General features: G+C 41.6%; 1 protein-coding gene across 3 annotated transcripts in view; it reads right to left on the bottom strand.

Moving 5' to 3' along the window:
* Positions 1–500: 500 nt before the first annotated feature.
* Positions 501–17,216, bottom strand: part of LOC108399208 (uncharacterized) — a 79,341-nt gene continuing 62,625 nt past the window's right edge. The window contains exons 5-7 of one of the 3 annotated variants that reach the window (XM_073212596.1): positions 15,692–15,785; positions 14,531–14,626; positions 501–2,515 (exon numbers count right to left, since the gene is read on the bottom strand). The gene's annotated coding sequence lies outside the window, so the exon portion shown is untranslated. Of the gene's footprint in view, positions 2,516–14,404; positions 14,627–15,691; positions 15,786–17,216 lie in introns of those variants that run through there. The other 2 variants (XM_073212595.1, XM_073212597.1) reach the window with 2 other exon arrangements.

The raw sequence follows: 17,216 nt of genomic DNA, 5'->3' as shown, positions 1-17,216 counted from the left end.
AATGCCTGCAATGTACCAGGCTCTGTGAAAGATGCTAGGGATACATGAATGAATAAGACAGGCATGGTTCATATATATCCCATCAAGAAAGCTGGATTAGAACACGGTTTTCTGTGTGCAGTATTTGGATGCATGCATTTGTGCCCTAACCTCACTCAGGCTCCCTCCGACTCTCACATTCTTATTTTCCTTTGCTCTACTTCTCTCATCTGTTTTACTTTCCTTCCTCCCCCCTCCCTCCCTCCCTCCCTTCTTTCCTTCCTTCCTTCCTTCTTAATTTTTTGCAGTATTTTACTTATATTTGACAACAACCTTTTGGGAAGGTAGCAGAATATAAATGAACGAACAGGTCTTATTTTGCAGACTGAATTCAGCTATTTTAGCCAATGCACTTAGTTATCATAATAAAATGCCCTGTAACAGAATCCTTTCAAGGCATGGTGTAGGTAGACAGGGCACTGGGAGAGCCTGTGTGATGCTTTAGTCTAGGTTCTAATTCCCAGAGCAGGCAAAATCAGACAGGCAAGCCACTTACAGGGATGGTTCTCAAATTTAAATCACAATCACCTCTCTTTTAAAAGGAAATAATTATCATAAACCTTCATTATTGACTTATTTTTATTATAATGTTACTTAAATATATAAAGTCATAAAATGAGATATAAACTCCTTATATATGTAATTGTTATACAACTATAAAGTCAGAACATTTACTGATTAAATACAAGCAAGGCTATAAAATTTAAATATGCAAATCAACTACTTTGATGTGATGAAGAATGCTGTTTTGCTGAAACTACATTCCAAGCAGCCTCAGATCTGATTTGATATGTGTTTTGGGTTCCTTTTTGTGACTTGTATAGTACTAATGCGGCTTCAATGGTACTGCCACTAATAGTATGTACACTTTTCAAGACAGTATTAACACTTTTAAGACTTTGGTTTTTATTTCAATAAAATGTCATCTTACACATAAGCAAAACTGTGAGAAAGAAATCCATGAACATCAAATTTAAATGTAGCTCTGTACAGCTGTCTTGTTCTCTTGAAGATAAAGTTAACATCACAAGGTAGCTGGAATGTACATTAAATGGATAACAAATCCCGTACTGCTTGAATGAGGAACAGGAAAATGCTTCACTATGTGTTTACTATTATGCTTGTTGCTAGTGAATTTTTGCAAGTGGTATATACAATGATGGGATCTGCTTATAAGAGGAATACATACTGACTGCAGAAGAGCAGATTCTTTTGAATGTAAAACTTTGACTATGGGATTAGTGAATCAACTCTCTCAGCACTTTCCTCTTTTCAAACTCCTGCAAAATTTTTGTTTGCATAGCATCCTTATTGGAAGTAAAAGGATTGCATGGATATACTCAGAGTTCCACAAGATTCTGGTAATAGTAATCCTTTTTTAAGATTGCCATTGGAATTAAAATGTAATATTCGATTTTTTTAAAGAAAGGACCCCATGCTCTGAGAAAACATGTGCAGGCCACAGCTTGAGAAAAATTGCCTTATAGGATGCATCACAGGGTTGGGACAGAGAGGCCGTCTCCAGGCCCCAAGTCCAGGTTGTTTACTCTTCTTTTCTAGCTCACCACTTGGCACCCTTTGCCCCAGTCTGTCAACGGACCAGCCTCTGGTGCATCAGTCCTGCCCCAGGTGGAGAGGGCTCATTGTCCACCTTTACCAGCAGTCTGGTGAAAAGAGGGCTGAGGAATTCTCACGCAGTACTTCTCACACTTTAACACACACACAAAACCCTGTAGGTCTGCAGAACTGCAGATTCGACTCAGTCTGTGGTGAGGCCTGAAATGGCGTTTGTAACAAGCTCCCAGGATCCATCCAGTGCCTCTGGCCTGTGGCCCACACCTGAAAAGCAGGAGTCCAAGGCCTGCTGGCGCTCTTCTAGGACGCACCTTACAAGGGGCAAACTTCCATTTTATATACTAAGTTACCTGCGCTTCAGCCCCTCTCCCCCTGGCATTTCTCTCACCTTAGGAATGATGAATTTCTACCATCCTAAAGTTAAACAGTCCATTTTTCACTGGCTGTTCCCACCTTGCTCCCTGCCTGTCGTTGCTGTTGACCAGACCTGTGACCTTGTGTCCCTGGGACAGAGTTGCTGCCCAGGCCTCACCTCCTCTCCATTTATCACCGCCCTTGGGGCTCCCCGGTTCTGACGAGGCCCTTCCCTGTGCCACGGTCTTCCTCAGGATGCTGACTCTCCCCCAGCTCCGAGCTGGGGGCAGGAGGCCCGTGACCTCGCTTGTCGCAGTTGACTTTTTCCCCTGGACCTGGAGCCTCTGTTTAATTGCAGTGGGGAAGACCTGCCCCCTGAGAACAGATCTCTGGCACAAGGTGGAATACCACAGAAGAAAGAGCAAGGGCTCTGAGGCTCCAGAAACGTGGGCTCCGGTTCCATCCTGTCGCTGCAGGAATTCAGCAGCCACTTGGCCTCTCTGAGCCTCACTTTCCTCAGGTTTGAAGTGCACCTCGCAAAGTTGTTCTGAAAGTCAAATGAGATGCGGGTATGTAAGAAAACACGGACGTGAAGCCACATATAAAGCACTTAAGAAATGGCAGCTCTTATTAGAGTTAACGTCTCCTGACTGCAGAACGCTGTTGCAGCAGCCGCACTCCCACCCCGCCGGCCTGACCTCCATCCCTTCCCTCCACCAGCCAACCTCCCAGAGCCCAGGCTGCATGGCTGGCTGTCTCCCTCCAGACAATCCTACTGGCCTGTGTGACAGTTTAAACGCTAACTGTCCCTCCACCCTGTATTCCTACTCTTTTCCCACACAACTGAATCCCCAACAGGTGTGTTTCCACTGTTTCTGTTTTGCCAGAGTAAGTGGACAAGCTTGACACAAAATGAGCTGAGTCTTTCCCACATCTTTCTGCAGCCTGGCTTTTGAAATCTCTCCTACTGTAACTGAGTTCCCTCCAACTACTTTCTCTCTCTGCCTCTTCTTGTGCCCACTTCCCTAGCAGCCCCTCTGTCTTTATATTCTACTTTCTTGCTTAAGCCATCTCATACACTTAAACAACTTTAACCTTTACCTGTCTGCTGAAATACACTGGTCTACCTCCCTAACTCCAGAACCTGAAGCCTTCAAACAGTACACCTCCTACAACTCTATCTTGTTTCTTCCAGTTATAACTGTGAGTGGAACCACGCCCACCCACCTATATCACAGCAGAACATTCAGTTACCACTGACTCCACCGTCACCTATGCCCCAATTCTATGCCGTTATCTCTACCTTTTACCAATTTCCCATCATTTTCACTATGCTTAGTTCAAACTGTTACAATGTTTCATCCAATGTCAGTGGCCCCAAAACTGGTGTCCCCAGAGCCACCCTCACTCTGGGGCCCTGTATCTTTAGAGAATTCCCATTGCTGCCTTGCTTAAATGTTTCTGACAAGTCTCCTTTGCGAAGTCATCACTAAATCATTCCATATCCTTCACAGTCAGGCCCCAGCTTGCCCTATGATGCTCATCCCTTGCCAAAATTCCCCCGGCCCATGGCTGAGGTGGGTACAGCCTCTGTTTAGTTTTCAATTTCAGTTCATCAGCTGATCAACTGATTTTTACCCAGGTGCTTTCCTCTACCAAACAGCCCAGTTCTGCTTCAACTGTTTAGCATATGCAGGTGATTCAAACCCAGAAAATATCTTTCGGTGGATGTCTAGTGCTCAAATGACATAAACACTCTACAGAGTAAAATCACAAAGTTTATAAAATTTCAGAGGAAACCTATAACAATCTGATGGTATCTCAGAAATGTTTGGAAAAATCATGGCATAATGATATTAGCAGAGCAATTCTTAAAGCTTTCTCCAGTTAACACTGAACTCTTATTTATCCAAGCTACAGGAAGGAAATAGCACAAATAACTCACAACATTCAGTATAGAGAAATACACATAGTTTGTTGTAAAATGCATTAAATTTTTTTTCCATCTTGCAGAGGAACTTTTCTAAGGAAGCTTTTGTTAGGTTGATAAAATTAATTCCCAAGCTCAGATATCAAGCAGATAATGCTAAATTGTGGAATGACTCAAAAGTATGGGAATTTCAGGCATCAAGCTGACTGGAAGACCACATTTACTACAGATAATATGAGTTTACAACTCTGATTTGGACTGAGAATAAGCTTTTCTGTTCTCACTTGGCTTTTTATTTGCTTATATTTTATGCAGTCATGTCTTATGTCATAGCTAAAGATTGTCATTAATGCTACATGAGAAACTAGCTTCCTGATATAGACTCTATACTGCTAGGAATGTGGAAAGTTGGTGAATTTCTTTCTCATTATGCATGGGTCAGATGTAAAGCACATCAAACAGCAGAGTCTACAAAATATACTCATTGTTGAAATGCGAGGTGATTCTATTTATACTCACTTTCACTTTAATTGCAAATTGTTAGTGCAGGAATTTCCACAAAAGGGTTATACAAGCATGCCCAAATTGCTTGAAATATTTTCCACTTCTCTGACTTCCCATGGGAAAAGTCACTAGTTTGCATTTGTGGCATCTCAGTTGGTTCATGCAGCCTAATTGGGAGCTAGAAGCTTTGAACTGTACTGGTTTACAGAGTGATACCCAGAATTGGAGCTCCTATCTCCATTCCCAGCCAGAACCTGGAAAAGTATAAATTATCCATGTAAAATAAAACCTGAATGAAGGCAGTAAACATTCAACTTCTGTCTGTTTGTTCACTGTCCCATTACACTTCTTTCTTTTTTCTTCTGGTACTTTTTTTCTTATTAAGGTATCATTGATATACACTCTAATGAAGGTGTCACATGAAAAACAATGTGCTTATTACATTCACCCATATTATCGAGTCCCCCTCATACCCCACTGCAGTCACTGTCCATCAGTGTAGTAAGATGCCAGAGTCACTACTTGTCTTCTCTGTGCTACACTGTCTTCCCTGTGACCTCCCCCATACCATGCCATTGCACTTATTTCTTAAAACTGTTTTTTAGAAAAGATTTGAACTGTTTGCTAAGTTTTTCATCAGGAAGCAAAGTATACTTCTGTGTTCTTTAAAGAAGGGGTTCACATCTCATATGGGAGAAATACACACTTGGGCAGAAGCATCTAATCACTCTGTTCCATCTGTCAGAGCCACCTAAATGCAAATACAGGCCCTTTTGCAATATAGTTTATGAATGCAAAACAATTAATTAAACTTCAGGCGAAAATAGCTGTTTAAAGGTGTACACTCCAATCAAGAAGTAAAACTCTTAATGTGATCTTGCTTTGATTCTCTTTGGGGCTTTCTTACATATCCTCATTCACGTACCTATGCAAATTTCATTTGTCTTAGTCTTCAATTTCTGCCTTCTAACATTCAATGTTATTTAACTAGGCAGGGGAAAAGCCAAAGTCAGCAATTCTTTGCCTTTTAAACTTGAGTGCGTGTGTAAATTGCTGGAGTTCTTGTGACAGTGCAGGCTCTGATTCAGCAGGTTTGAGGTTGGGTCTGGGAAGCTGCATTTCTAGTGAGCTCCCTGATGTTCTAACGCTACTGGACCCAGACCAAATTTGAGTAGGAAGGCTCTATATACTATTAGACACTCTCCTTGATGTGAATTTAGACTTCCTCTCCCCAGGATTCCTGTACAAACTTGTCTCCATCTTACTTGCTTAATACAGTGGACACACATCCCAGATTGTTTGGCCTGCTTCACCTCTTCTCAAATCTGCTTTTCTCCTTGTCCTTGTTCCTATCTCCTCTGGAATCATTAAGAAAATACATCAGTGTCTAGGACTCCAATGGACTACATAAAGAATATGTTCAAGGTGTGGTGCCTCATGAGAGTTTTAGGGAAAAAAATGACACACATCTCATCTTTCCAGTTATAACTGAACTGTGGTAAGGCAGTGCACTGTTTTGAAAGACGCACTTGGTGGGTAGGAATGTGTCCAAAACTTCCTATGGGTCTTAAGATCATATGCCTCAGTTTTTTTTCAGTAAAAAATTACAAGAGATGAATTTGATGATCCTTAAGCCCCCTTCCTACTCTAATCCTTCATAATTCTGCAAGTTGGTCATTTAATCATCTGTATGTATTCTTGTTGGCTTAAACCAATGGATACTCTTTTAAGAAGGTAGTTCTATTAATGTTGAACCCTGGTGAGCACATCAGATTCAACTCATGCTTCTTGTGCTCCCAAGAGCATATTACTCTGCCCATAAGAATAGCATGATGACATTATATTTTATTAGCTTATATCCATCAGCCTTTATGGCTGAACTTTAAGTGTCTGAGTCTAAGCTCTTCATGAGGAAGGGAGGCTGCCATGTGGATGGCACCTAGTTGCCAAGACAACTGAGCTTGGCTGGACAAAGCAAGAATTTACCCAAAGCACATGAAATTGGCCTAACCCAAAACAAGAAGAAGGAAGTAAATCTAAGAAGTGAAGCCAGAGATGAGAGCTGGGGTACTGGCAAGGCAATGAGGTGCAACCATAGTCACAAAAATCAGGAGTGATAAAAAACTGGAAGGTTTGGGAACAGCCCATGAATTTGATGGGATGCAAAGCAAAATTTGACAGGATGTGGAGTGAATGGTTTTGCGTAGAGGCTGTGAACACTCTTGGGGAGTAGAACTAATTTTTGAGTTGCTAGATTAAAGGACCTGTTCAGAGATGATCAGAGAACTTTGGGGAGAACAGAAACGCTACCCGTTTTTGCTGAGTACCTTTAACAATTGCCTGATAAAAGAAATGAATTAAACAATAAACATATGAATGAATGAATGAATGAAACAAATATTTCCAGATGACAATTTATCCACATCACTCACATCCAGTTTCTGCCATTTTTTTGCTTTCATGCAAGTTCATATCCTCATTATTTCTCAAGCAAACCAAAGGGACTCCCCAGTTCACCAGTCTCTCCCAATTTCAATTTATATTACAGACTGAAGCAGGATTAGTTCTCTTGCTGGTGCCTTAGCTATTTGTATATTCTATTCCAGCAAAGAAAGTAAGTCCTTTGAGGTTAGAGACAGTGCTTTACCAAGTTTGATATGTCCAGTGTGGCTAGCACTCAATAAATTTTTGTTGAAGCCAATCACCTATGTTCATATGTTTAGTCATTATAAGGATTCGATATACTGAACATTTAAAGGCACATCTTTCTTTCTATGTTATTTTCCAATTACCAGTTTCTAGAAATACACTTGACAAAAATGTTCTTATAAAATTCACCCATTCAACCTTTCATATAACTTTATAATTTTATAAAGTTTTGGGGTTATAACTTTTGGGGTTATAACTTTATGGTTAAATTAGTATATCTTTGAGTTAAGAAAGCTTGTAAGAAGCAGTGGTTGTTCACTTTATTTTTAAGTAGCAGACCCCAAGAGACTAAGGAGCCTCTTCCCTACAAGTGAACATATGCATCATCTTGCATATGATTTCAAGAGCTTTTGGAACCCCCAAAGCCCTCTGCAAGCCTCTGAAACTGATGGAAGTCAAGCCTAGAACTTCTGCTGGAGAGGAATAAAGGTTTTCTACTTCTAGAAGACTCTCCCGTTTCTCCCTTGGCACCCTTGCACCCAGCCCTGCCACCTGGCATTTAGCAGAGGACCAGACTATAAGTATCCATTTTGAGACTGAAAACAGAAAATATGCAGGAGGCAGGGTACAGTATATTTTGTGCTTTTGTCAACAATAGTTTTTTCATGGGATTATGGGAAACAAGAAAGGATTGGCTGATGTGGACACTCTTAAAGCCTGGAAAAACAGGTAGGTGCTTTTGAAATTGCCAGCTGATGAAAGAGAGGACACAAGATTACCTCCACCAGCCCTTTTGGCCCCTGGGAGCCTAACTCTCCTTGGAGGAGAGATTGATAGCAAGGGCCGAGTCTGAGCCTAAGGAGCTGCTCCTTTCCCCTTTTTACTTTGAAGATTCCTTTCCCCATCTCTTCAGCTGCAGAATAGTATGTGAATCTGACATAGAGGAAAGTTTGCTAAGAGAAGAGGGATTAAGTCCTCAAAAATAAAAAATGAAGGTAACCTGTCAAATATTGATGCTAGTTTAATTTCCTGACAGCTTTATCCTGAAATAAGGGCTTCCAAGTTTCTGTTTCAGAAGAAGATATTTCAATATCCGTTGTGATTTTGAAAATAAGGTATTTCTCTGATGCAAGTTGTCATGCATGATGGAAGGGAACAGAAAAATCTATGAAGATCTCGAATTCACTTATCCTTTCACCCTCTTTTCTTTTCACTCTTTTTGCTGGGTAGTGTTCCATCTCACAGTGACAGTTTCACCAGGATCCATCCAGCATTTGAAACTAGATCCTCTATGAGGAGGTCCCTGGGCCCCACAAGTTCAGCTCATGATTGATTTCCCAGCATGTTGAGAGAGAGTTTGATAAGCAGGATGGTGATGCATTAACAGCCCAGTCATTGATTACTAATTATGTCAGAAAATTGTGATTTAATAAATATCATCAGTTTTGAGTTAAGTCACTAGAATAAATAAAATTATGGGGCAGGAATAGTGTGTACTTGATCCAGTTAATCTGTGAAAAAAGCAATTGTTCTGCAGCAGGCTTCACATTCAGTCATTTTAAAATAAGGGGAAAGCAAGTTGCAACCAGAATGACAGACATTGAGGGATGTACATAAGGTGAAGTTATTGCATTTGGGAGGAATATGGTTTTAAAATCAACCCAACCATTATTGGATAATAGTGTGCATACAAAGTAGTGATGTTTTAGTAGCCTATTCCTATAAACTTTGCTCTTTAATTATAATATGTTATACAAATAAACCATATGACTCATACCATTCTTAAGCAAATGAATTCAATTTTTACAAAAAAGGAGGGATAGTTTGCTTCAAGATATGACTTACCTCAGGTACCTGTGCATGAAAAATACACAAACGTTCTACTCCTCAGACTCAAGGCCCCAGCTATACCAAAGCAGTAAGAAAAATCAGACACAAAGTGCCATCAAATTAATGCACCTAATTTGTCTCCTTCAGCTATGTAAGGTAAGACACAGTATACACAGGAGTTGAAGCAAATAAGTTCAGAGTTTTTGGCAAACTTGTTACTACTTAACCTTATGGATTTAGGCAGATACTTGGCATGTCTAGGTCCCCACTTGTCAAGTAAGAGGACTGTAATGTAGCACCTAGCACTTATTGAGCACTGTAACTGTGTCAAGCACCCTGCCTGGCATTTTAATGTACCCTCTTTAATCCCTTAAGCAACTTTTCAAAGTTGGTATTATTATCTTCACATTTCAGAGGGGAAATTGAGGCTTAGAGAAGTAAATTAACTTGCCAGAAGTGACATAAGGAACAGGTGATGGCTGTGCAGTTTGGAACCCTACTCTATGGGGCTCCAAGATACTCCCTAAGGTGCTAGGACTTGTTGGCCAGGGCTACTGTAATCATGTGTCACAGACTGCGTGGCTCAAGCAACAGCAATTGATTGTCTCACAGTTATGAAAGCCAGAAATCCGAGATCAAGGTGTCAGCAGGATTGGGTCCTTCTGAAGATGTGAGGCAGACAGTCCATGCCTCTCTCCATGCAGTTTGCTGCCAGTCTTTGCCATTCCTTGGCTTGTGGCAGCATAACTCCAGTCTTCACATGGCATTCTGCCTGTGTGCGTGTCTGTGTCTGAATTCCCCCTTTTTACAAGAATACTAGTTTTATTGGATTAGGGGCCCATCCTATTCCAGTATAACCACATCTTAACTAATTTCATCTGGAATACTCTATTTCCAAAGGTCACATCCTGAGGTACTGGTGATTCGGACTTCAATGTATGAACTTTGGGGGACACAATTCAACCATAACAGTGCTGACAAGCTTGTTAGAGTTTCCAAGGTAGAAATGAACAAAGAGTTAATTAATAATAGGACATAAGCAATAGTCCCAGGTGACACTACCTGCCAGAATGCATGAGTGCTTCTTGGGTGGATAATTAGTGCTAACTCTCCAGAAGCCTGAGAAAATCATATTTAGCTGGAATGATCAGAGAATGCTTTATACTGTATGGGATTTAAAATACTGTGGTTGGATTTGAACTGAGTGTGATAAAACGTCATAGCCCATGGGTCAGTAGAGAGAAAAGGAAAGGGTATTCCTGGTATGTAGAACACCGTGCATTTGTTAGAAGTTGTGAGATTTGTAAAGAAGTGGGGATACTGCCCTTGTTGTTAAGGAACTTACAGTCTAACTTAAGGCATAAAACTTGAGAAGAGTTAACTATCAAGACAAAAGTTTAAAACATGACCATCACCAATGCGTATATGGGCAGCTGTGCAATATAGTGGCCTGCGTGGCCAACTGAGTGACAGAGGCCACAAGGGGCTCCAGTGCCTAGCGAATATACATGGGTGAGTGGTCTCATGCACTGGGCTTCTTTTAAAAGGGTGGGCTCTGGGTAGGAGAAGAACAGAGAATGGGGTTCCCAGGGAAGATGGTGCTTACACAAAGATAGTAAAGCCTAAGACCTAAGTGAAATTCCCCTGGCCTGTCAGTCAGGCAGAAACACCAGGTTCTTAGGGGAATGATCTAGGGTAAGAAAGGAAAAGCTCTCTGGCTACCTTTGATTTTGCAGAATCCTGTACCAAAGCTAATGTCTAGAAAGACATCCACCAAGCTGTGTGGTCAAAACTTGTGTTCTGTAGGACACTGACAGGTATTCCTCAATTTTTTTAAAAAAGTTACAGGCTTAATAAGTTTAGGCAATAACAGATTAATTAATGGTAAGATTTTAGTCAGGTCCTGGCAGAAGCAGATGGCACAAAGTGAGTAATTCAGAAGAATTTAGTAAAGGACTGGACAGGGTTTGAGGAAACCACAAAGGAGAGGAGAGTGGCTATTAGGTATTACTGAATTGACCTTAAATTTTTTAGGTGGGATACCATTCTTGAGGTTATATAGTAGCATAAACAATATGTGTGAAGATAGATGATAGATAGATAGATAGATAGATAGATAGATAGATAGATAGATAGATATAAGTAGGTAGAGAAAGTGCTAATGTGTCAAATTGTTAATAACTGGTTTATTATGAAGTTAGATGGGTAATATACAGATGCTGATTTTGCCATTTTTTTCTACTTTTCTACTGAGTTTGAAAACTTCCAAAATAAATAATTGGGGAAGAAAAAAATGTCAAGAATCATATGCATTAGTCAGAACACTTTCAAATAGAAATCAAACCATCAGGCTTACGCAGAAAGGGGAATTTATGAAGGGATATCAAGTTCAGATAGGCCAGGACTTGATCTCTTTCCCATCTCTGCATATAGTCATCCTTTTCTACCTCCATTCTCAAGGTGAGAGAAGGATGGTTCCTCAGAAGATAATCTAGATGTTATTACCAAAAGCAAGGCAAATGGGTACATGTCAGACAAAAGTAACACTCCTGTATTATAAAGAGCACTGAAAAATTAAACATAAACGTTAAAGCAAGTAAAGAGCTATCATGATTCAGTGGTAATAACCCATGGAGTAAGAGTTATTATCCATTTCAAAAACCCTCATCATTTATCCCATGACTTTGGTATGACAGAAGACAACTGTCATTCTTCCATTACTTCTCTGAAACAATTGTAATATGAGAAGCCAACTGAAATGGAATTCATTACATTGGATCTGACCTCAATTCTCTCAAATGGCAATTTGGAGGAGCTGTTTGCTGTATCTGTTCCTGAAGCCAAGACCTTTGCAGTAGACCTTGACATGTGAATGGAATAAAAACCTCAGTTGTATTGCTACTTATGGGACCTATAGCATTGGCAGGGGACCACTGAAAGTATCCAGGCATTAACGAGTACAACTCAATGTGAATATTTTGTTACTGGTGGGATTGGATTGTTCATCTACTGAGTATATTGTCATTTTCAAATAGACTCTTGAACAGTTCCATTTTTCCCTCTAAACATTGAGCAATAGCAGCTTCTATTCTATCCATGTGCAAGTCATTACTTCCAATTTCAGTGTTTTATCATACTGAATATTTATTGAGTTCTACCATAAATCATGGAGCTTGTAAATACTGACACAAGAAAACAAATATATAAACTAGTTTTATCACAAAGATTCCTTGAGGTTTCTGCTGTGTGGAGAACACCTCACATCAGTCACTTAGGAATATTATATATAAAATTTACAAATCTTGCAGGCAGAGCTTTAGAGGTTTTTACATGTAATTGAAGTGTCCATCCATTATTACTGTTACCCAGTCCGCGCACAGATGGTGCTGTGCCAGTGGCAAGGTGTATGGGGACCTAAAGGCACTTCCCTGGTGCCTGTAGAGGCCAGCATGTGGGCCTGCGACAGAGTAGAAGAGGGTGCAGTTGAGGTCAGCACAGGCCCCTGTTCTAGAGAGGAGTTTGGCAGTGCAGTGTTTCAAGGTTTTGAACTGGCCTGTGCCCCTAGGAGGATGGTACGTGCACTGTTAGGGCCACCGCAGTTGGTCACACCCTTTGGGTGAAGTCCTCTAAGCTCTGTTGTAGCAGAGGTGAGTCATCTCCCCAGGGCCTTCTAGCTATTTCCTACTGGGGCTTGGGCTTTCACCTCTGTGTGTCTGTTTCATCCATGGGAAATGGAGGCTTGGGCAGCAGGAGGGTGCCTGGAGCCCTGTGGGAAAAACCATAGCCTCTACTTCGACTTCCTCCTCAGTAGCCCATCACTCCATGAGGCCAAGCTGCACCTTCCTTTCTTTCAAAGTGCTATTGCAGTACAGTATGTATAGCTAATCCTTAAAGTTTGTCTTATTTAAAGTGTCTGGGGAGTGCTGACTGTTTAAAGAAAACAAGTGGTGGATCCTGGGAAAATGTGAATAATTACTCCATAATTAATTTATTCTGTAAACTTGCATCTTATTCCATTTAACTTTAAATATTGGGGGCTGGAGTGCACAACTGTCTTTTTCATTTATTTTTTGAAAGCATAGGGTAATTTATTCTTTTCCAAGGGGTCAAATCGTTGATGAGGAGATCACAGTCTCCCCGCCCAGGGAGCTGTGCTTTCTCCTTTCTGTTCTCTCTTGCCAGAGTATCTTCTCCTTCGGGTTTGGGGCGACCATCCCCAGCTTCCTTATTTTTCTCCCCTTACATTACACAGTGACTGAGCACCTCCAAGCACTCATTTGGGAGTTTGGATGTGGCTTTGTATTTGTGATTCATTCCCGTTAGCCTTGCAGAGGTCATGGATGGCACTGAGTAACACATTCAACTTCTGAGGCTTGGTATTTGCTGACTATATAGCCAGGCCCCTTTGGCTCTCAGCAAGGGGAAACTTAAGCTATTAATTGATATTATGTGACTCAGTTTGAGGTCAAACAGTAAATAAGGATAGAATGAGAATTAGAACCTCAACTCCAAAGAACTACAAAAACAAAGACTTGAAGAGGGGGGGAAAAAAGGACATGATTTAGCAAGATTACTCTCTCTCCTCTGACGACAGTGACAGACAACCCTGGCTGTGGGTTAGTCTCAGGTATTAATTCATTTGGAACCTCAGTAATGAATTAGGGTGTTCATGCATGCTGCATCTTCGTGTGACAGGTCTGTGCTCTACTCTAGAAGGAAACTGAAGCAGATTTCAATGGTTTGCCCATCTCTGCCTACTCTGCCCACTGCAGTCCACAGTGTTGATTCAGTTCCACTTAATTCAGCAAGGATTTATTCAGTGCATCTTGTATGCCAAGGATTGTGAGTTCCCTGCCTGCAAGGAACTTGGAGTCTAGTGATCTATTTGTTCACTACCTTAAATTCTTGTCTGTACCAGTATTTTTTGACTAGTATAATTACAAGAAGAACACAAATTAGACTTAAAGTGTCAAGAATACACAGTGTTCTTGAAGACACAATTGGTTATTTTTCAGCCAGCCAGATGAACTGGTGAATGCCAACACGCACACACTGACATCAACGGCTGCCCTTCAGCTGTAGGCCTGGAAAGCATATTCTAAATCCTCCAGTGAGATGTTCTGGCAGGCATTTTCATCCAGATAGTATTAACAACAACACTAAAACAATCCACTCATCAGTCCCTGACTCTCGGGGAGGTCCTTGATGAAAACATGAGCCACCTGAGCTTCAAGTACTTTTGGCCGACCAAATCTCATTTCCCAGTCAGTCATCATCTTTTAAGTAGCTTTTCTGTTTTGGGGTAAATAAAGTAGCATAGGCATTTCCTTGTCCAGCCACATTTTGCATTTTTCATTACCATGACATTTTTGGACTGATTCATGACTTAACTACATAAGAACATTCTCAATAGCAAAAAGACTTGTCGGAAAAAACATCACAGAAGTGAAGATTGGAGAGAGCATGGTCTTTGCAGTCCATTCATTCAGTATTATTTATTCATTCAACAAATATTTATTAGTCCATCCATAGTCCATTCAACAAATATTTATTGAGCACTCTGCTGGAAACTTGTATATCTTAGATAGTGACTCAGTCTCTTTGAGCCTCTGCTTTTATCCTCTGTCAAATGGGGATGATGACACCTACCACACAGGATGGCAATGGAGATAAAGGGCAGCAGCTGTGTGAAAGTGCTCAGCCCAGGGCCCACACAGGCGAGTTCTTGGGAACTGTGTCCCATCCCTGCTGGGGGAGAAGGGATGTGAATATCAGTTGAAATGCATTTTTCTCACTTTCCTCAGGTGGCCTTCTCCAACTCTGCCCTCTTCCCTTTGAACAGATGCAAACTTGGAGATTTTAGTGAGAAAATATACGTCATTCCTCAGGAAAACCTTTACATTCCTGTCTTCTGACCTCTCAGTCTGTCCTCACCCCTCCTTACGTGGTCTCAGGGCACTACCACCCTTCTTGCTGGCCACATCAACTCATCCTCCTGTGTTCTGGACCCATTCCTTCCTAATTAAGGACCTCTGTCATCCAAGCCTTCTTTTTCTTCCTGTCCTCAGGTACTTCCTGCGTGTAGAGGAGCCTGACTCCTCCCGGACTCTGGAGCCCTCCTCCTACCAGGGCCCCTCTCCTTTACTTCAGAGCAAAGCTTCTGGGAAAACTGGAGATTGCTCGGTTCCTCACCCACCATTCGCTCCTCCAGCCACTGTCCTCTGGCTTCTGTTTTCCTCACAAAACTGAGATAGCTTTTGTCAAAGTCATCACTCATTCCCAAGCCTATTAAATCCTATTTCACCTTGTTCTTCACGGCTCTTTGTGACTTCTGACGCTCTTTTCCCCCTAGATGCTGCTCCCCTGGAGTCACGGCCCACTGCGCGGGTTCTCCTCTTGCCCCGACCACTCCTGGCTACTCCACGGTCTCCTCATCCATTATGTCAGATGACAGCAGTCAACTTTTAGGGAGACCTCAATATGTGCAGGTAGTTTTCTAAGCACTTCGGATAAATTTTGCATTTTAATCTCCACAACAAACCTTTAATGAGTACTGTTATTTCCTCCTTTAATTCACAAGGAAAGTGAGGCTTAGACAAGCTAAATAATCTGCCTACTAAGACATACGAGGAAGAGGTAGGCCTGATTCCAGCCAGGCAGCCAGGTCCAAGAATCCCCTCTTGTCTCTGGTTAAATGTTAGCTTTGTCCTAGACTCTTTTGGTAAGTTTAACATTTCAATACTTTTTATCTCACTCTATATGTTCTCCAGATATATCTAATTTACTCCCATTCTGTTAATGATTACTTACCTATATATTGATAACTCCTGGGTCAGTTTATTTTCTCCAAGAAGTAGACACCAAAATGGAATTGGATGTGAAAGAGATTGATAGGGAGAAATGCCTGAAATGGATAAAGGAGACAGGGAGAACTTTACGACATTGTGCCAGTCGGGCATTTGTGAAAGGAGAGTGGGAAGGAAGCAGGACCCCAGATGGCAGTAGAGCTCTGAGAAAGTCTGTGTTAGGGAAGTCCTACGGTCCCGGCCCCTGCTCTCTCATCGGGTGGCAGCAGCCCCGGGAAAGCATGGCTGGTGTAAGCGCTGCAGCAGACTGAGGATGAGGGAGCAGAAAGCTGTCTGCTGGCTATGTCCCTTGCAGCAGATTCTCTCAATGGGAGATCCAAGCAGTACACCTCCATGAGCACTACGAAGCCTTGGTCTGTATCTTCAGTCCTAAATTGTCTTTGAACTCCAGACGTATACTCAACTGCTTGCTTCCCATATCTATCCTAACCCCATGAAACCTTAAGCTCAGGGTGTCCATCACTGACCTCACTTAAGGGTCTCACCCCTTAAAGCTCCATCTTCTCTATGTTCCTTACCTCAGTATGTGGCCCTGCCACCCACTCATCTAAGGTCATCCTCTCATGTCTGCATATACAAGCAGTAACCAAGAGCAGTGGATTTTATGTCTTACATTTCTCTTAAATTGATCGGTCATCTCCATACATAATACTGCTGCCCTTGTTCAGACCCCCACCATTTTGCCCTGTTAAAAGAGCTTTATATCTGGTCTCCTCATCTCTGCTCCATTTGCACGGCACTGCCAACAGAGTGATCTTTCCCTTCCTAAAACTGACCCCTTGAACTGGTAATCCCATTATGATGTAATGACTGCTTTAGAGGTAAGTTCCAGATGCTACAGGAATTCAAAGAGGGAATGTTCAGCCCAGATGCACAAGGAAGGCTTCCTAGGGCAAGGTACCTGGAGAATCACAAAGGAGATGGCCAGTCCCACTTAACAGATAATTATTCACTCAGCCGTGGTTATTCATGGCCAAGAAAGGTTTAGTCATAAGAAAATTTCATGCTGCTATTAAAATAGTGAGTTGCTAAAGGCAAATAGGAAGTCACTTCAATTTCCATGAAATTTGAGGTCCTTTAGGTTTGGGATTTCTGTCTTTTAAACACAGTGAACATTGACATGTATCTGTTGGATGGGTTTCAAGTTCAGCCAGCACTTTGCCATAATGCTCCCTGACCTCATCTCACACTTCCTACCTCCTTTGAACTTGAGAGGCATACTCATTCTTACCTTCTTCAGGGAGGGATTGTTCATTGTTTCTTCTAAGAGAAACTTGAGAAGGCCAACAGTGTGGGCCTCTTTGCAGGTACAGTGAGTTCTTGATGTGTCTGTGAAACAACTAGAGTCTATTTTGGTTTTCAAGGTTATCAAAGAACTTTAGAAAATCACCCAGGTTTTGAATATTTTGATCTTAATTTCAGGACATGTCATCGGAGATAGGACTACAATATGCTCTGGAGGGAGCTAG

Source organism: Manis javanica, chromosome 9 (genome assembly GCF_040802235.1).
Source record: "Manis javanica isolate MJ-LG chromosome 9, MJ_LKY, whole genome shotgun sequence".
In the NCBI taxonomy this organism is placed as follows: Eukaryota; Metazoa; Chordata; class Mammalia; order Pholidota; family Manidae; genus Manis; species Manis javanica.
Note: the sequence above shows the minus strand (reverse complement) of the source record. Positions and strands in the feature narration are given on the sequence as shown.